Source organism: Azolla caroliniana, unplaced genomic scaffold (assembly GCF_043228905.1).
Source record: "Azolla caroliniana isolate FFs.n. ecotype wild unplaced genomic scaffold, voAzoCaro1.0.p SCAF_8, whole genome shotgun sequence".
NCBI lineage: Eukaryota > Viridiplantae > Streptophyta > Polypodiopsida > Salviniales > Salviniaceae > Azolla > Azolla caroliniana.
The window spans coordinates 16,574,879-16,596,231 of NW_028230443.1; the positions used below are offsets into that span (position 1 = coordinate 16,574,879).

At 38.2% G+C, this 21,353-nt stretch overlaps 2 non-coding genes across 2 annotated transcripts; both read left to right on the plus strand.

The window, feature by feature from the left end:
* The first annotated feature begins 576 nt into the window (after window positions 1–576).
* TRNAM-CAU (transfer RNA methionine (anticodon CAU)) lies at window positions 577–661 on the plus strand. Its single transcript is given in 2 exon segments — window positions 577–614; window positions 626–661. It is a non-coding gene; the product is annotated as a tRNA-Met (tRNA).
* Window positions 662–3,264: 2,603 nt separating this feature from the next.
* On the plus strand, window positions 3,265–3,349 carry TRNAM-CAU (transfer RNA methionine (anticodon CAU)). Its single transcript is given in 2 exon segments — window positions 3,265–3,302; window positions 3,314–3,349. It is a non-coding gene; the product is annotated as a tRNA-Met (tRNA).
* Window positions 3,350–21,353: the final 18,004 nt, after the last annotated feature.

The window sequence follows — 21,353 nt, forward strand, 5'->3', positions numbered from 1 at the left end:
ATGACAAGTTAATACAATGGTAAAGTTTTGGTTTATTTACATAGACGTATAGGGTTCGAATCTTACACTCTACATGTAATAAATATTTTAATATTTACTTTTATTTATATATATGTACTTAAATCGAATATATTATTTTTACATTTTTCACATAGTGTGCGGACTACACTACAACAACGCGGAGAATTAAAGCCCCTCTCACGCCATCGTCGTAATCCCAATCTCCCCACGCCTTAGCTCTTATAATGTCGATTGTCGTTGTTTTGTGTTCTCCGCTTGTGATCTTCCATATCATGGGAACACAACACATTCTAAATGGCATTTTATCTGCCCTCGAGTGTCGACCTATATTCACTAATACACCACTTTCTACAAAACACTCCCAATTGAAATTGGCATGACCCTGTGAATATTCTCCATCGGTCTCGGTCTACTATGTCGATGGACTCTTACTATCTAATCCAAGGTATCATTTCTTTTTAGGCATCCAAGGTTAGAAATTTTAACCTTCCCTCACGTATCTTTCATCACTATCTATGGTAAAATAGGTGTTTCTCCGTGTAGAGTTACATATAAGGGGTGATGGCGCAGTTGGCTAGCGCGTAGGTCTCATAGCTCTTGAGATATCCTGAGGTCGAGAGTTCAAGCCTCTCTCACCCCATCCACGACATCATGGCCTCTGCAATTATTAATTCCTATCATGTAAATTTGTGTTCTTCTCTAATTTTCTTCAATGTCATGGGAACATAACACATACTCATGGCATTTTATCCTCTCTGTGAGTCAATCTATATTCAGTACCACAACTGCCTTTGGAAACCATTCCGAATTTCAGCTCGCATGACTATGTGAATATTCTCAATCGCAATATGCCTATCATGAGGGTGGTCTCTTACTTAAGTAATCTATACTTATCATTGGTGTAAAGTCATCATAAATTTGAAATTGAGTGATGGTCTCACCTATTTTCTATTATCACAGGTATAAGGTAAAATTAAGATGTTGCTAGATATACGCATTAGAGTTGATCATGCAAGTTCCTTGCGCATAGATCTGATAGCTCTTGACGTATCCTCACGTGGAGATTAAAAGCCCCTCTCACGCCATCATCCTAATACCAATCTCCCCAATCCTTAGCTCTTATCATGTCGATTGTCGTTGCTTTGTATTATCCACTTATGATCTTCCATGACATTGGAACACAACACTTGCTAAATAAAATTTTATCCACACTCAAGTGTCGACCTATATTCACTAATACACAACTTTCTGCAAATCACTCCCAATTTAAATTCGCATGGCCTAGTGAATATTCCCCTCGGTCTCGGTCTAATATATGGATGGACTCTTACTATCTAATCCATAGGTATCATTGCTTTTCAGGAATCCTAGGTTAGAAAGTTTGAGCTTCCCTCTGGCATCTTTTATTACTATCTATGGTAAAATTGATCTTTCTTTGTGTAGAGTTACATATGAGGGGTGATGGTGCAGTTGGCTATCGCGTAGGTCTCATAGCTCTTGAGATATCCTGAGGTCGAGAGTTCAAGCCTCTCTCACCCCATCCATGACAACATAGTCTCTACAATCATTAACTCCTATCCTATAGATTTGTGTTCTTCTCTCATTTACTTCAATGTCATGGGAACATAACACATGCTGATGGCATTTTATCCACCGTGGGAGTCAATCTATATTCAGTATCACAACTAATTTTGCAAACCATTCCGAATTTAAGCTCGCATGACTATGTGAATATTCTTGGTTGCAATATGCTTACCATGAGGGCGGTCTCTTACTTAAGTAATCTATACTTATCATTGGTGTAAAGTCATCATAAATTTGAAATTTAGTGATGGTCCCACCTATTTTCTGTTATCACGGGTATAAGGTAAAATTAAGATGTTCCTAGATATACGCATTAGCATTGATGACATAGATGTGAGAGCGCTTGATGTAGACTCACGTGGAGATTTAAAGCCCCTCTCACGCCGTCATTGTAATCCTAATCTCCTCAATCCTTAGCTCTTATCATGTCGATTGTCGTTGTTTTGTGTTCTCCACTTATGATCTTTCATGTCTTGGGAAAACAACACATGCTAAATGGCATTTTATCCACACTCAAGTGTCGACCTATATTCACTAATACACCACTTTCTACAAATCAGTCCCAATTCAATTTCGCATGACCATGTGAATATTCTCACTCGGTCTCGGTCTAATATGTGGATGGACTCTTACTATCTAATCTATAGGTATCATTGCTTTTTCGGAATCCAAGGTTAGAAAGTTTGAGCTTCCCTCATGCATCTTTTATTATTATCTATGGTAAAATAGGTGTTTCTTTGTGAAGAGCTACATATGAGGGGTGATGGCACAGTTGGCTAGCCCGTAGGTCTCATAGCTCTTGAGATATCCTGAGGTCGAGAGTTCAAGCCTCTCTCACCCCATCCACGACATCATGGTCTCTGCAATCATTAATTCCTATCATGTCAATTTCTGTTCTTCTCTAAGTTTCTTCAATGTCATCGGAACATAACACATAATGATGACATTTTATCCTCTCTATGAGTCAATCTATATTCAGTACCACAACTGCCTTTGGAAACCATTCCGAGTTTAAGCTCGCATGACTATGTTAATATTCTCGGTTGCAATATGGCTACCATGAGGGGTGGTCTCTTACTTAAGTAATCTATACTTATCATTGGTGTAAAGTCATCATAAATTTGAAATTTAGTGAGGGTCTCACCTATTTTCTATTATCATAGGTATAAGGTAAAATTAGGACGTTCCTACATATACGCATTAGAGTTTATGACGCAGGTTCCTTGCGCATAGATCTGATAGCTCTTGACGTATCCTCACGCGGAGAATTAAAGCCCCTCTCACGCCGTCCTCGTAATCCCAATCTTCGCAATCCTTAGCCCTTATAATGTCGATTGTCGTTGTTTTGTGTTCTCCGCTTATGATCTTCCATGTCATTGGTACACAACACATGCTAACTGGCATTTTATCCAACCTCAAGTGTCGACCTATATTCACGAATACACCACTTTCTGGAAATCACTCACAATTCAAATTCGTATGACCCTGTGAATAATCTCCCTCAATGTTGGTCTAATATGTGGATGGAGGGTTACTATCTAATCCATAGGTATCATTGCTTTTTAGGCATGCTAGGTTAGAAATTTTGAGCTTCCCTCAGGCATCTTTCATCACTGTCTATGGTAAAATTGATATTTCTCCGTTTTGAGCTACATATAAGGGGTGATGGTGCAGTTGGCTAGCACGTAGGTCTCATAGCTCTTGAGATATCCTGAGGTCGAGAGTTCAAGCCTCTCTCACCCCATTCATGGCATCATGGTCTCTACAATCATTAATTCCTATCATCTCGATTTGTGTTCTTCCCTAATTTTCTTCAATGTCGTGGGAACATAATACATACTGACGACATTTTATCCTCTCTATGAGTCAATCTATATTAAGTACCACAACTGCCTTTGGAAACCATTCCGAATTTAAGCTCGCATGACTATGTGAATATTCTTGGTTGCAATATGCTTACCATGAGGGCGGTCTCTTACTTAAGTAATCTATACTTATCATTGGTGAAAACTCATCATAAATTTGAAATTTAGTGATGGTGTCACCTATTCTCTATTATCACAGGTATAAGGTAAAAGCACGGGGAGTCCACTATATATAAGACGATTGTATCACGTGCGTTCATGACATGATTTATAAACCTGTGATATGTATGGTTTTTACTATTTTAGTGACCCTTTTGTAGAAAAAAGATTAATAAAGATACCCCTTACTACCAATATATTTTTTGATAACCACCCATTTTAAATACCCTTACGTATAAAATATATATGCACACATAGTTTCCAATCCTAGAAGGGATCAATGACCGCCTTTACGATTGATGACTCACAAAATTATGAATGAACATTAAACATCATATGCAATTCCTAGAAATGCTTCATCAAGTGCTACATAGATTGAAAACACAATGTGTAAAGTACAAAGTAATGCTGACACAATTAGGAAACATTACGCAAAACAGTAGAGGTATAACATATATAAGCCACATATAAGTTTTTTTTTTAGTTTATTGAGACATATGAAGAATATAGCGTGATAAAAAAAAATGTAATTTACAATAAAACAATCTTTAACTTAATATATATATCGCAAAGAGAAGACGTGGAACAATCCAAAATGCATATCAATAATGAAATTACTAACAAACTAACCTTATGTTTAGTTTTATGGATAGACTCATATGAAGCCGTAACATTATTTTTTCTCTTCTTGTTTCCCATTCAAAATATTATTTTTTGTGTACACAAAGGAAAATGGTTCATAAAATATACCGTCCTCAATTATTTCAACTCGGATCTTTGCATATGTAAGAGTTCCTCTCACACTTACAACGCCCAAAGGTTTATCTTCATCATCCCTCTCATGTTCAAACACTTCAATAATAGATTCTTCATCCATTATCTACAAATAGAATGACCCACCTATCACTTTTCATATAACCATACATCATATATATGTGTGTATGTGGTATTCATGTCTGATTTGTGTGTATGTATGTTCCATACATCGTATATGTTTGTATGTGGTATGCATGTGTGTTGTTTGTTATGTTTGTGTGTGCGTATGTATGTATGTTCCATACATCATATATGTTTGTACGTGGTATGCATGTTTGTTGTGTTTTATGTTTGTGTGTGTGTGTATGTTCCATACATCGTATATGTTTGTATGTGGTATGCATGTGTGTTGTGTGTGTATGTATGCATGTGTGTGTGTGTGTGTGTGTGTGTGTGTGTGTGTGTGTGTGTGTGTGTGTGTGTGTGTGTTTGTGTATATAGGTATTGTATGGATTGTATTGCATGTGTATATAGGTATGTGTGTAATATGTATGTACATATTGTATTGTGTTGTATTTAATTATATTTATTGTAAACTGGTTATAAACTATTTGCTAAGTTGCTTAGTTCTCGGTTATAAGAGGTATTACCAAAGATAATTCATGTATCGCAAACTGGTTTTATGAGGGAAAGGAGTATTATGGATAATGTTTTTACATTTTGGGAGGCTACTACAATAGCGGTAAAAAACAAACAAAACCTAGCCGTGTTGCTTTTAGATTTTGAGAAAGCGTATGATAAGGTTGACTGGAATTTTTTGGAAGGTACTATGGATCACTTGGGCTTCAACACGGCATGGATTAAGGGTGTTTCTTGTATTTATAGAAATGCACATAGTCAGGTGTTGTTGGCAGGTGGAGTAGGACCTCGGTTTAACATTACTCGATCCGTCTGCCAAGGATGTCCACTCGCACCATTTTTGTTCCTTTTGTCTGCGGAAGCAATGTGTGTATTTATATCATCACAATCTATAGGCTTGTGTTGTTTGGCAATGCCAATCCATGGACAAGATATATTGGACTTAGAATTTGCAAATGATACTACATTATATGTGGGTGGGACTCTAACGAATTTGCAACAAGTACAAGGGGCTTTGTCACAGTTTTGTATAGCATCTGGAGCTAAGTTAAATTGGGAGAAAACTGTTGCGCTTTGGGTGAGCAAGGAACCGCCGCCTTGTTGGGCACCGCATCATACTTTCCAATGGACTCAAAGAGGAGTTGCGGTTCGATATCTTGGAGTGCAGGTTGGGATTGATTTGGTTCCAGAATTACATGCTACACCAATACTATTTGTCATGAAGACAACATTTTGGTTATCAAGAATAGAACCCACGACTTCTTGGTCTATGTGTTGAACCCCTAACCATTGTAATAACATATATGTTGTGTGATTATAATAATTATGTTTCTAGTTATTACAAGATATTAGAATATTCTAGAACATTCTAGATTATTCTAGAACATCCTTTAATATTTCATGATTATATTTCTTATCATAAAATCTAAAATATTCTAGAACATTCTAGATTACTCCATAAGGACCTATAAATAACTGTCTATACATTCGTTTCAACTCATTTGGTTCAAACTGTCCAAAACTATATTAACATTACAAGAACAAGCGGCGGGGGTTCAAAACTCCCCAAGGGAACCAAAGATTAGCCTCCCTGCCAAGTTTGATGGTACCCAATCTTTGTTTCGAGGTTTCCTAAATCAAGTCCGTTTGGTGATTCAGTTACATCCCAATCGGTACCGAACTGATGCTGCTCGTGTAGGATTAATAGGAGCCCTGCTAAGCGGTACCGCATTAGCATGGTTTGCACCACTTCTAGAGAAGAAATCACCATTGTTGGAGGATTTCGAGGCATTCGTTAAAGAGTTTCAAGCTAGTTTTGGAGACACCGATGGCACTAGAATGGCAATAAACAAGATTCGAAAACTCCAACAAGGAGATCGTCCCGCTTCAGCCTACGCAACAGATTTCCGTCTCTTGGCATGTGACATCCCTTGGGATGAGGCAGCCTTAATGGATCAATTTCGTCAGGGTTTGCGTAACGATGTCAAAGATCTTCTTCTTACTTTCCCTGAAGATCCAAAGTCTCTTACAGAGGCCATTAGTCGAGCTGTGCGATGTGATAATCGCCTATTTGAGCGACGTTCTGAACGTCAACAAATGCTACGCCATCAACCGGAACAGACGTATGCTTCAATAGTCGCAACACCGCCACTAGTTCCCAAACCCGTTACGAGGGATGGTCCCACTCCGATGGAAATAGAGTCAACACAATGTCGAGGGCCTTTTGTTGTCTGCCTGGCCAGACTAGCCTCAACACAGGTGTCTATCCGACACTTCTCCAAAGGGGTGGTAAGGATTGGATGCTAGGTTACACGCGTAAGATGATTACAATTAAGCACAGACGGTAAACAATACAGAGATACAGATAAACACGCAATAATTCTATTTGTATTACTTCCGTCCAAACCTTTACAAATCATCGGATCCTTTTATAGGCATCCGGCAAGGTTACAATCGGTGCGCTTAGGCAACCGACATCCGAATCGGTCCGGATCCGGATCGGTACAACTGTACCGGATCCGTCCCTCCGAATAATAATTCTACTATTATTTACTTCCTATTATCCGATCCGACTCCGCCTTCCCACTTGTCCTTGCTCTTCTGACCGGTCAACACCTTTATTAGATGCTGAGAAACAACGACGTCAGGCGCATCGCCTATGCCTCTATTGTGGTGGTCCAGGACATATTGTTGTGAATTGTCCACATAAACCCAGACGACAAGTTTACCAAGTAAGTGCACATGACAACCCTACCATGAGTTCTACTATCACTTCTAATAACTTAACTACTAAGCCTAATAACCCATGGTATGAGAATAGATTTGATGTCTTGAGCCAATTAGAGGATGTGTTAAACGAATAAGTCCGGCCAAAATAGGAGCCATGTGGTTGGACCATCCTTGATATGTAGAGTCTGTACCTAGTTGTGGTTCCATTTCATCAAACCAAGTTAGTAGAGTTTTTTCTGCACAAGTCGAGCTTAGCACATCTACAGGTCATCGAGTCCTAGCCTCTGCCCTCCTAGATTCTGGAGCCAAATCTTGTTTCATGGATCGCGAGTTTGCATTGACCCAAAACATCATCTTGAACAAGCTCCCAAACCTAGTAGTTGTAGGAGTCATCGATGGTCGCCTTATAGCATCAGGTGATATAGTCGAAGAGTTTGAATCAATTCGTGTAGTCCTAAGTAATTTGGCTAGTATCATCTCATTCAACATCATTAGTAGTCCAGAGCACTCTCTAGTTCTTGGTCTTCCTTGGTTTGAGTTACATAACCCGACTATTGATTGGAGAAAAAGAACTATTGAAGAGGTCATAGTACAATCCGAGTCTCTTGAAACTCCAACAAAGGATCTAGGATCCCACATGATTTCAACAATCTCTATACATCAGTTACGAGAGGATGGAAGGAAGGAAGACATGATGGTGTTTGCGGTTTTAGCAACTCCCTCATCTAGCTCACAAGAATTGGGGGTCCAATTACCAAAGAAGTACATAGAATTCTCCGATGTGTTCGATAAGGTGAAGGCTAATAGATTACGAAAGCATCGACCCTATGATTGCCCAATTAATTTGCAGCCAGGAAAAGAGCCTCCATGGGGGCCAATTTATAACCTTTCGCCCACGGAGTTAGAGGTTCTTCGAGAATATATAGATGAGAACCTGGCAAATGGTTTTATCCAACATTCAAAATCTCTTGCTGGTGCACCCATCTTTTTCGTTAAGAAGAAAGATGGTCCGCTTTGTATGGTTGTGGATTACCGGGGCTTGATTAAAGTGACTATTAGAAACCGATATGCTCTACCATTGATATCAAGCATTCTAGAGTGCCTCAGTGGAGCAAAGTATTTCACGAAGTTAGATCTTCGAGGTGCCTACAACCTTGTTCAAATTCGTCCTGGGGATGAATGGAAGACTGCATTCCGCACTCGCTATGGATATTTTGAATATACAGTGATGCCATTTGGTCTCACAAATGCACCAGCAGTTTTCCAACATATGGCGAATGACATTTTTCGAGACTTCCTCGATATCTTCATCATAGTTTACTTGGATGATATCTTGATCTACTCAAAAACTCAAGAGGAGCATGAGATACATGTTCGCCAAGTTTTGCAACGGTTACGAGAGTATAGTCTCTATGCAAAATTGGAGAAGTGTAGTTTCGACCAGTGTCAAGTGGAATTTTTGGGGTACATAGTCTCTTCAAATGGCATCTATATGGATCCATCAAAGGTTCAAACAATTTTGGATTGGCAAACACCATAGTATGTGCGAGATGTACAATGTTTTTTGGGGTTCGCAAACTTTTATCGCAAGTTCATCAAAGATTATTCAAAGATTATATTGCCCCTCACTCAACTAACGCGCAAGAATCAACCATTTGTATGGGGTATAGATGCGAACTCTGCATTTGAGGGTTTAAAGCAAGCGTTTATATCTGCACCAATTTTAATGCATGTCGATCCAATGAGACGCTTTATACTTGAAGCTGATGCATCTGATTTCGCACTCGGAAGCGTACTATCCCAGATTGGTGAAGATGTCGAACTGCACCCTGTGGCTTTTCACTCACGGAAATTTGAAGCCGCAGAAATCAACTATTAGATTCACGACAAAGAGCTTCTTGCCATTGTGGATTCTTTTCAACAGATTATTGTCTTCAATGATCACAAAAATCTAACATACTTCCAAAGTGCTCGAGTCTTGAATCGTCGACAAGCTCGTTGGGCGCAGTTCTTAACTCGTTTTGATTTTGTAATTCTATATCACCCTGAGATGCAACAAGGAAAAGCATATGCTTTATCTCGACGTTCGTATATGGAACTTCAACTAGGAGAGGCCGCATTTGAAAGTCAAAAGCAAATCCTCTTAGGTCCTGATTGTCTACGAGTAATGGCAATACATACTATCAACACACCAGGAGATTCGAGGCTTCTTGATTCCATTCGGGAGTAGATTGTGACAGATGCATTCGCCCAAGAGGTTTTGAGTCATATTATCCCAGATCGTGCTTCCAGCTCTCAATCTAAAAATCCTCGTCTAGACTACACCCAGTTCAATTGGCATGATGGTTTGCTTTTTCGACAAACTCTCTTGTATGTGCCTGACGGTCCTTCTCGACTCAAAGTCGTGCAACAATGTCATGACACGCCAATGGCTGGACATTTCAGCATCCACAAGACTTTTGAGTTGATTTCTCACCGATATTGGTGGTCACGGCTTCGCCATTTTGTTACGGATTATGTTCGTAGTTGTGATACATGTTGCCGATCAAAAAAGCCCCGGCATCATCCATATGGCCTATTACAACCAATGCCTATTCCGGAGAGCCCATGGAAATCTATTTCCTTGGACTTTACTACGGATCTTCCACCTTCCAAGGGATTTGATTCTATTCTCACAATAGTCGATCGTTTTACGAAGATGGCGCATTTCCTTCCATGCACGAAGACCATTACTAGTCAAGAGACAGCCGATTTACTCATGCGGGAGGTGTTTCGCCATCATGGTCTTCCGGATGATATTATCAATGATCAGGGTCCCCAATTCATCTCGAAATTTTGGCGGCACATGTTCAAACTCTTACATACTTCTTGTAAACTCTCTTCCGGCTACCATCCAAAGACTAATGGGCAGAGTGAGCGCACCAACCAAATAGTCAAACAATATCTACGTTGTTTTGTCAACTATCAACAAGATGATTGGGTGGATTTATTACATTTGGCGAAATTTGCTTATAACAACTCCGAACATTCTTCTACTAGCTATTCCCCATTTTTTGCTAACATTGGGTACCATCCTCGTTGGACAATGCTTGAACATCCCGAACTCCCGAAAAACCCAGCTGCTGAAGATCGGCTCACTTGACTCCAAGAAATTCAAGATATACTTTTGCATCATTTATGTGATGCCCAAAACACTCAAAAGAAGATTGATGATCATCATCGGCGTGATTCATCAACTACGTTTCAAGTAGGAGATCGTGTATGGCTCTTACAAGGTAGCATTAAAACCACTCAACCTTGCTACAAATTGGATTATCAATGTTTCGGCCCATAAGTGATCTCTGGTAAGATCAATGATGTGACATTTCGTCTTGATCTCCCTCCTCATATGCGTCTTCACCCGGTCTTCCATGTTTCACTTTTGGAGCCCTACACAACAAGCTCTATTCCGGGTCGTCTTACACCTCCCCCACCTCCAATCGAAGTTTCCAATGGCTCTGAATATGAGGTTGCTGCTATTCTCAACTCCAAGATCATCCGCAACAAACTATATTATTTGGTTGATTGGTTAGGTTATACACCTAATGATCGAACATGGGAGCCTGCCGAGAATCTTGCTAATGCCTCCGACATGGTTGTTGCATTTCACGACAAATATCGCCATAAACCAAGTCCGAACTCTTGTCTTCCGACTCGTGGAACTCGTCATCGAAAGGGGGGGATAATGTCATGAAGACAACATTTTGGTTATCAAGAATCAAACCCACGACTTCTTGGTCTATGTGTCGAACCCTTAACCATTGTAATAACATATATGTTGTGTGATTATAATAATTATGTTTCTAGTTATTACAAGATATTAGAATATTCTAGAACATTCTAGATTATTCTAGAACATCCTTTAATATTTCATGATTATATTTCTTATCATAAAATCTAAATTATTCTAGAACATTCTAGATTACTCCATAAGGACCTATAAATAACTGTCTATACATTCATTTCAACTCATTCGGTTCAACTCCGGTCTTTAGCCCTTAGCCTACTTATTGTAATCTTGTTTCATCATAATATAATCTCATTTCTATTTCAAGTCTTATCTCTCTCTCTCTCTCTCTCTCTCTCTCTCTCTCTCTCTCTCTCTCTCTCTCTCTCTCTCTCTCTCTCTCTCTCTCTCTCTCTCTCTCTCTCTCTCTCTCTCTCACGCACACACACACACACCCTCTCTCTTTCGCTATCGCTCTCGCTCTCACACTATCTTCTACCCACGAGTCTCGACACTATTAACTTTGAGGAAAAAGTTATTCTTGTGGAGCCATGCTAAACTATCTTTGGCCGGTAGAGTGATAGTTGCCAACCATGTGCTACTATCTACGGTGTGGTATATAGCCTCATCTTGGATCTTTTCAAAATTGTGCATTGGACAAATTCAAAGGCTGGTTAGGAATTTTATATGGGCTAGGGAGGATAAGAGTCATGTAAGAGTGAAGGTGTCTTGGAGTACACTGATAACCCCGAAGCAATATGGTGGTCTGGGGATTATAGATCCATTACACCAATGCATGGCCTTGTTAGCAAAGCTAATAGCTCGTGGCCTTTTACCAGGACATGCTCCTTGGAAGCAATTGCTTATGCAAAGATTGTATTGTTGTGCTCCACTGTTGGGTGGATTATGGGCTGATAACATAAGGTGGATCTTTATACCAGACAAGAAACATGTTATGACTAGGAATTGGGAAGACAATTTTTTTAATGGTCTTCTACGAGCATGGGAGCATGTACATAAAGGGTTAGAACATGGTGTACCAACATGTGAGGAGGAATACTTGAGACAAAACTTAGTGTGGAATCCGAATATACGTTTGCCCCCAGGGCACATGTTGGGGTCCCGTACACGATTGGATTGGGCCAAGCTCGATGTAGGTCCAGGAGCGTCCGTTGATGCATGGAAATCATTTCATACTCTAAATATAAATGACAAATCAGAATTATTGTCTTCCTTGAGAGGGGGGCTGATTATGTGGGACCAGGTACAGTCGGTTTTGGGGCACTCAGCCTCTACGGTATGGTCCTTTAATCCTCCCAATTGGGAAGGAGCATTTACGAGGCTTCAAGTGCTAGTGGGGGTAAGGAGACATTTGTCTTGTGGACAATATCAAGACTATGATGTGGAGGAAGATGGCAGTATATGTAGAGCAACGATACAAACAGAGATATTGCAATATGCTACATTTTCTAAAATAAGGGTCCTGGCTTATGACGGATCTAAGTGGATCATCGACCCACAAGTTGAGGCAGTCAAGGAGCATTGGAAACTGAGAGTTTTTGAAAAGAAACCTTTGATAAGGTTGCAATGGGATCCGGGAGAATTTTGGTGGAAAGATCCATTTGATCATGCGGGAAAAAGGTGTTGTTTTTTTCAATACTCAATTAAGATTGGACGACACATTTTGGTAGCTCAACGTAGGACTACACCAAGAGCTAGTCAATTTTGGACCCACCAAGGGATCACATCCGAATTCCTAACAATGTTTTGGACAACATTATGGAAAAGGAAGCAAGATATGAAAATAAATGTCTTCCAATGGCTAGTAATACATAGAGCATTACTAGTTGGCCAATGGTTGCAACAATCAGCTGCACCAACCGCATGCATCTATTGAAGTTGTCAGATGGAGATATTGAAACATTGCTTGTGGGAATGTCATGTTGCACAACAAGTTTGGAGACGAGTGTTCCGAGTTCTTGCCTGTATGTTTAGGGATTGCAATTTTTCATGGGGTATGGTAGTATGGGCTACAGTGGCACAAGTGATGTGGCCATATGAGGCATGCCCAAATGACACGATTATTACAATTCAAAGAGGAATGATAATGGTGGTGCAACGAAGTCAAACGGAGGCTCCTATATGTTAGAGACAATGCAAGAAGTATGGGAGCTACTATGCACCGCCACAATGTGGTTTATTTGGACTGCTAGGTGTTCTATGGTCTTTGGTAATACTATTGTTCATCTAGTGGAAAGTGTACGGAATGTCTGGATGGAGATGGTACATACCTTGAAAGGGCGGTATGAGGATATTAAAGGTGTCGCAGATGTTGCAGTGCTACAACGTCTCGAATTTATTGCCTATTGGAAGAAGCCCCCTTTTCTCATAATACAAAATTCAAGACCTATATGGTGCTTAGCACCACCAGTATGGTTGTTCCCACCACCAATCACATAACTTGGTTAAGGAGTGGTGGAGTGTTCATACTATTTATCCTTGAGGGATGGGACCTAAGGAAGAATGCACCAGATCAATGGTAGCTTGATGGTAGGTCAGTTTTTATTGTAATAATTGTTCATAACTAATGAAAGGATATTTTTCGGGAAATTTTAAAATTTTAAAAAAATTGCATTTATTGTATATATAGCTTATGTGATGTGTGTTATGTTTGTGTGTGTGTGTGTATGTTCCATACAACATATATGTGTCCATATGTGTATGTATATTCTACACACACACACATGTGTGTGTGTGTGTGTACATATTGTATTGTATGTATGTGTTATGTGTAAATGTGTATATATGTCAGTGTATATAGGTATGTGTGTATGTATGTACACATTGTATTGTATTGTATTAATTTCATTTATTGTATATATTGTATGTATGGTATGTATGGTATGTGTGTATGATTGTATACGTTATGTGTGTGTGTGTGTGTGTGTGTGTGTTTATGTATGTATGTATGTATGTATGTACGTGAGTGTGTGTAAGTCTAAGAATTTATGTGTTGGTTTATGTATGATGTTTGTACTTATGTGTACCTGTAAAATATTTGTAGAGTAGTTGTGGCAGCCCCGACAAAGAATAATGGTGAGCATACATTACGTGCACATACATACATACATTCATACTAAACATAACATTCAAACATTCATGTACGAATGTACATATGTGTATGCATATGTCATGTATGTAATGTATGAGTATGTATGTCCATGTACGAATGTACATATGTGTATGCATATATGTAATGTATGTATGTATGTGTATGCATATGTAAATGTACATGATTCAATGTATATGGATCTATGATTGTAATATGTACATAATATCTATGTATATGTAGCAATGTATAAATGAATATATGTATGTCCATGTACGAATGTACATATGTGTATGCATGTATCCATATGTAATTTATCTGTGTATGTATGTGTATTCATATATCCATATGACAATGTACATGATTCAAAGTGTATGGATGTGTGATTGTAATATGTGCATAATATTTATGTATATATCTAATGTATGTATATGTAGCAATGTATAAATGAATATATGTATGTCCATGTACGAATGTACATATGTGTATGCATGTATCCATATGTAATTTATCTGTGTATGTATGTGTATTCATATATCCATATGACAATGTACATGATTCAATGTGTATGGATGTGTGATTGTAATATGTGCATAATATTTATGTATATATCTAATGTATGTATATGTAGGAATGTATAAATGAATATAGGTATGTCTATGTACAAATGTACATATGTGTATGCATATATCCATATGTAATGTATGTTGTGTATGCATATATCCATATGACAATGTACATGATTCAATGTGTATGGATGTGTGATTGTAATATGTGCATAATATTTATGTATATATCTAATGTATGTATATGTAGGAATGTATAAATGAATATAGGTATGTCTATGTACAAATGTACATATGTGTATGCATATATCCATATGTAATGTATGTTGTTTATGCATATATCCATATGTAATGTATGTATGTATGTGTGTGTGTGTGTGTGTGTGTGTGTGTGTGTGTGTGTGTGTGTGTGTGTGTGTGTGTGTGTGTGTGTGTATGTCTGTGTGTGTGTGTAGGTGTGTAGGTGTATGCATATATCCATATGTCAATGTACATAACTCAATGTATATGAATGTGTGATTGTAATATATGCACATGCAATGTATGTATGTACATGCATGAATGTACATATGTGTATTATGTATATATGTAATATGTAATGTATGTATGTTTGTATGTGTATAGTGTATGGCATATGCATATATGCATACATGAGTGTGTAGATGTTTGTTCGTAATATTTATGTATATATGTATGTATTGTAGTTTGTGATGATATGTATGTACATATGTAACGTACGTATGTATGTGTATGCATGTATGTAATGTATGTAATGTATGTATATATGTGTATGGATGTATGCTTGTAAAACTTATAACATTGTAGGCATATGTACGTATATATATGGTGATATGTGGAATATGTATGTATGTATGTGTATGCATATATGTATCTGTCAATATACATGATTCAATGAGTACGAAGGTGTTTGTAATAATATGTGCATAATATGTATGTATATATCCAATGTATGTATGTGTATGTATATGTATGTGTGTATGTGGTCATATGTATGTAAATGTATGAATGTATGTATGCGTATATATGTAATGTATTTATGTATGTATATTTTTGGGATATTTTCATGTTTAGTATGTATATGGTTCGTATATGGATGTATGTTTGTAATATGTACGTAATATGCATGTATATATCCAATGTATGTGTAAGTATACATATACCTAATGTGTGTGTGTTTGTAAGTATTGTGGTTTGTATGGTTCAGTATAATCTATATATATGGTGATATGTGGAATATATATTTACATATGTAATATATCTATATATGTATTATGTATATATGTAATTTATATATGTGTAAAATTGTATATTGTGTAATAGGTATGGATTATATGCTATGTAATATCTAATTTATTTATGTGTGTGTGCACGTGTATATATATGTAATATATGTAACTTGTTTGTAAGTATGAAGATTTGTATACATATATGATATAATATGTAGTCTTAGGTATTAATATGTATGTGTATGTGTATATATATAATATGTAATTTATTTTTCTGTGTTTTGTATGTATATATGCATTTGTGTATGTATGTATGTCATATGTAATTTTATTGTATGTATTATGTTACATGTATATATGTATGTCAATATATATGGTTGAAACTTGTCGGCAACGGTTCGGTTTAGGCTTAGCCGGTTTGGCCAGATCCAAGCCAAACCGGCTAAGCCTAAACCATTTACGGGATCTCAAACCTGAGCCGAACTGAGCCAAGCCGGTTCACAAACCGGTTTAGGCTAAACCGGTTTATCCTATACTGGTTTGTGAACCGGTTTGGTAAACGGCTTGTAAACCGGCTTGGAAACCGGTTTAGAAACCTCCCTCTCTCTCTCTCTCCCTACCTCCCTCTCTCTCAAATGATCCACTATATACTATATACTATATACTATACATTGTACAAGCTCTCCCTCCCACTTTCTCTCACGTTTGTGGTCTCGACTCTCTCCCCTCTACGTAGTCTCTCTCTCTCTCTCTCTCCTTATATGTTGTCTCCCTCCCTCTCTCTCTCTCCACGTCTGTGTAGTTCTCCCTCCCTCACACTCTCTCTCTCTTTCTTTCTCTTTCCCCTTGTCTGTTGTCTCTCTCCCCCTCTCTCTAAAGTTTATAAACGGCTTAAACGGTTTAGCTGGCTTGAGCTGGTTTGGCGAGGCTCAAGCCAAGCCGAGCCGAGCTCAAACCGTTAAGGCAAGTTCAAGCCTAAACCGAGCCGAGCCGCCAAGCCGCCAAGCCGGCTAAGCCAAATGGTTTAGGCTTGAGCCGAGCCGTTGCCGATCCCTAATTCTAATATGTATGCAATATGTAATGCATGTATGTATGTGTATGTACATATTTACATATGGTAATATATATTTGTACATATATTTATGTTTAGTGAAGATGCATGTATAAATGGGTGTAATGTATGTATATACATATTCATGGATGAAATGTTTAAATGTACAGATATATACGCATGTGTGATGTATGATATATGAATGTAGGTATATATTGTTAAGAAAACGTGAAGAAGGCACTCAGGCTCTTCTTATGTGCGCGGCGGATCGTGGTGTGCTGGATCGTTTGGTGCTCAAACACAAAAGGGAAGGGGGAAGGAGACTTACCGCTGTAGCAGCCAAAAACTTCTTCTATTTCACTACACGCAGAGCTCTACTTGCTCTCGTCTGTTTCTCTCTTTTGCTCTCACTCTCTGAGTTCTTCCTCTCTTTCCTCACTCTCTCTCTCTCAGAGTTCTACTTCTTGTGTTTCTTCCTTAGCTACTCTCTTACTTTTTACCTAAGTAATAAGTTACTTACGTATGCAGCTAATTAGCTGTCAGTCGCTAAATAGCTATCAGTAGCTAATTAGCTGTCAGTCGCTGAATAGCTGTCAGTAGCTAATTAGCTGTCAGTCGCTAAATAGCTGTCAGTAGCTAAATAGCTGTCAGTCGCTAAATAGCTGTCAGTAGCTAATTAGCTGTCAGTCGCTAAATAGCTGTCAGTAGCTAAATAGCTATCAGTCGCTAAATAGCTGTCAGTAGCTAATTAGCTGTCAGTAGCTAATTAGTTGTTTCTCCTTTATGTTCACAAGTAGCTAAATAGCTACTATAGCTTATTTCCCAATAAGCATCACATACCATGTTGAGCTTGCTTCTCAACACTCCCCCTCAAGCTCAACTTATCCTTTCTTGGGGTTATCTACAACTTCTTTTCCATGATGCTTTTTAGCCATCATATCAGTGTCTACAACTCCCATCATGTTCCGAAACTGTGTATGCTTTTCCACACTCAATCCCTTTGTGAGAATATCAGCAACCTGCTGATTTGTATTCACATACACCAAATCAACTTCTCCTTCGATCACTTTTTCTCTAACAAAGTGATAATGCACTTCAATGTGCTTTGTTCTTGCATGGAACACTGGGTTTTTTGCAAGCTGAATGTTGCTGATGTTGTCACACCAGATTGTGACAATACCGTCTATATATTGTCCCAAATCAGCAAGCAATCTTCTGATCCATACCTCTTCACAAGTGGCTATGGCAGCTCCTCTGTACTCAGCTTCAGTACTAGACAATGCAACAGTAGCTTATTTCTTGCTACTCCATGAAATACCTGCACTTCCCAATGTAAACATGTATCCACTTGTGGATCTTCTATCTGTTTGGCTTCCAACCCAATCAACATTTGTATATCCTTCCAGATTTATGTCCAAAATCAGCCCTGTAAAACAATCCATAGTTCTGACTAGCTTTTACATACCTCAGAATTCTTCTAATGCAGTCCAAATGCGGCTTTGTTGGCTATTGCATAAATTGGCTGACTAATCCAAGTGCATAACTCAAATCAGGTCTTGTTATGGTCAAATAAATAAGGCTGCCCACCATAGACCTGTACATGTTTACATCTTCTATTTTGGCTCCCAAATCAGCCCTCAATTTGTAGTTTTTATCTAGTGGTACTCCAATAGGTTTGCATCCAAGCATACCATACTTTTTCAACATAGTTGTTGCATATTGTCTTTGCAACACACATATACCACTTTCAGATCTGATGATTTCAATACCCAAAAAATATCTCAGATCTCCCATATCTTTCATATGAAATTTCATTTCCAAATTTCTTTTCAGCTTACTTATTTCATCCATGAAATCACCTCCAATGATGAGATCATCAACATAAATCAGAATCACAACAATACAATCATCTTTCCTTTTAACATACAATGATGAATCAACCTTTGACATTTTGAAGTCAAGTTTTTTCAGATAATCTGAAAGTTCTCTATGTCATGCTCTTGGTGCCTGTTTCAGTCCATAGAGAGCCTTTTTCAGCTTACATATAATCTGGATGCTTCCTATCTTCAAAACCTGGTGGTTGACACATATACACTTCTTCTTCCAAGTTACCATGTAAAAAGGCATTTTTTACATCTTCTCCTTCAATGCTTTTTCCATACCAGGGATTTTCAATCCTCTTATACCAAGAAGATCATCCAATGACATATCTGAATCCTCATCTTCCATGTTTTTAGACAAGTCATCCAACATTTCATACTCTAGCATTTTCTGTTTTCCTTTTTTATCATCACATTTTTTGTGTCCTCCACTTTTTCCACTCCAAGAATTCGAATCAGATTTACCATCTGAGCTTTTTGATGGCCCAGAACATTCTGTTGATGTTGGACTTTGTTGTCCAACCTTGCTTCCATCTCTATGGCAGTCTTCTACATTTTCAGATTTGTCTTTGTCTTCAATCTCATTGTCTTCATCAGTCTCTGGATTCTATTTTGGACTGTACCAGTTGGCTAACTCATCAAAGATTACATCCCTACTTGTCACAATCTTCTTTGTTACAAGGTTATAGCATCTATACCCTTTTTGTTCTTCTGAATAGCCAACAAAAATGCATTTTTCTGCTTTTGGATCCAGTTTACTTCTTACTTCTACAGGCACGTGTACATATGCAAGGCATCCAAACACTTTTAAGTGTTCTAAACTAGGTTTCCTTCCATAGAAGCACTCTTCAGGCGTTGCTTCATGTACTCCCGATGTTATACATCTATTTAGAATATAATTTGTTGTATTCACAGCTTCTGCCCAATAGTACAATGGCATATTCTTCTCTGTCATCAAAGCCCTTGCAATGTTCACCAATGTTCTGTTTTTCCTCTCAGCAACTCCATTTTGTTGTGGAGTATATCTACATGTGAACTGTCTTCTTATTCCCTGATTGCATAGAAAATCAGAAAATTCATTGGAGAAGTACTCTCCTCCTCCATTAGATCTTAAACATTTTATTCTTGTACCTGCCTGCTTTTCTACCATGCATTTAAACTTACGAAAACATTCAAACACTTCACTTTTCTCTTTCATGAAATACACCCATGTTTTCCTTGAGCAATCATCAATAAAAGTTACATAAAATCTGCAGCCACCGATAGATGCATTCTTAGTTGGTTCCCATACATCCGTATGTACCAAATCCAACAAATTTTTACTTACATGTCATTCATGAGGGAATGGCAACCTATTTTGCTTTCCATATTGACATGCTTCACATATCTTTCCCATTTCACAATTTTTCAGTTTTGGCAGTCCAGCAGCCACTGCATCTTTTCTCAACATATTCTTTAGGGTTTGCATACTTATATGGCCAATCCTTTTATGCCACATTTCCACATCTGAGACTACACTCATTCCATTTGCAAACATAGCTGAAATCTGTCTAGGCATGTCAACATCCAAAATAAACATTCTTCCTTGTCATTTTCCTTTTGCAATGAACTTCCCATTCTTTTCTATATAGCATCCACTTTGCTTAAACTCTACTTGCATACCTTGCTCTACTATCTGTCCAACAGAAATCAGATTCTTAGCAAGATTTGGAACATGCATTACATTCAACATATACTTAGTCTTTCCTTTTTCTTCCCACAATGGGATATCTCCAACATGTTCTATTTGGTGTGTACTATTATCACCCGTCTGTACATAGCCAGGAATATCTGGTTCTCTTAACCTTTCAAACCAGTTTGCATGTCCAATCATATGGTTAGATGCCCCCAAGTCTACGTACCATGTAAACTCTTCATTACATTTCTGTGAGCTTTCAGCCACTGCTGCTATCTCATGTTGTACCACAAATGCACCATCTTTTTCACAATCTTCACTAGTTTGGGCATAATTATTCTGCTGTCTCTTTCCTCTTTGCTCATCATTTTGCTTCTTGTAACATTCAGCCTGTGTGTGGCCTGGTTTTCCACAATACCAACAACCATCATCATTTACATATGTTTGCTTACCTCTACCTTGGTTGCTCCCCCTGCCTCTGTTGTTGTTTCTTCCTCTAATGGTTTGTTGTCCTCTTCCTTGATAACCATCATTGTTGGTTCTTGCTGAGCCAAATCTTCCATGGCCTCTTCCTCGGCCTCTTCCAGCACTATTATATAGGGCTTGCCCCTCATTCTCAAGATTTCCTTTATTTACATCATCCATCTGATTCCTTTCTTCTACTACAAGCATTGAAACCAGATCTGGAAAGCTTGGGATACTATCCCTTGTAAGCATAGAGGTTTTAAAGCTTTTGTATTGAGGTCCTAAGCCTCTCAAGCATATTTCTATCTTATCATCATCTTCTATCTTTACATTGATAGAAG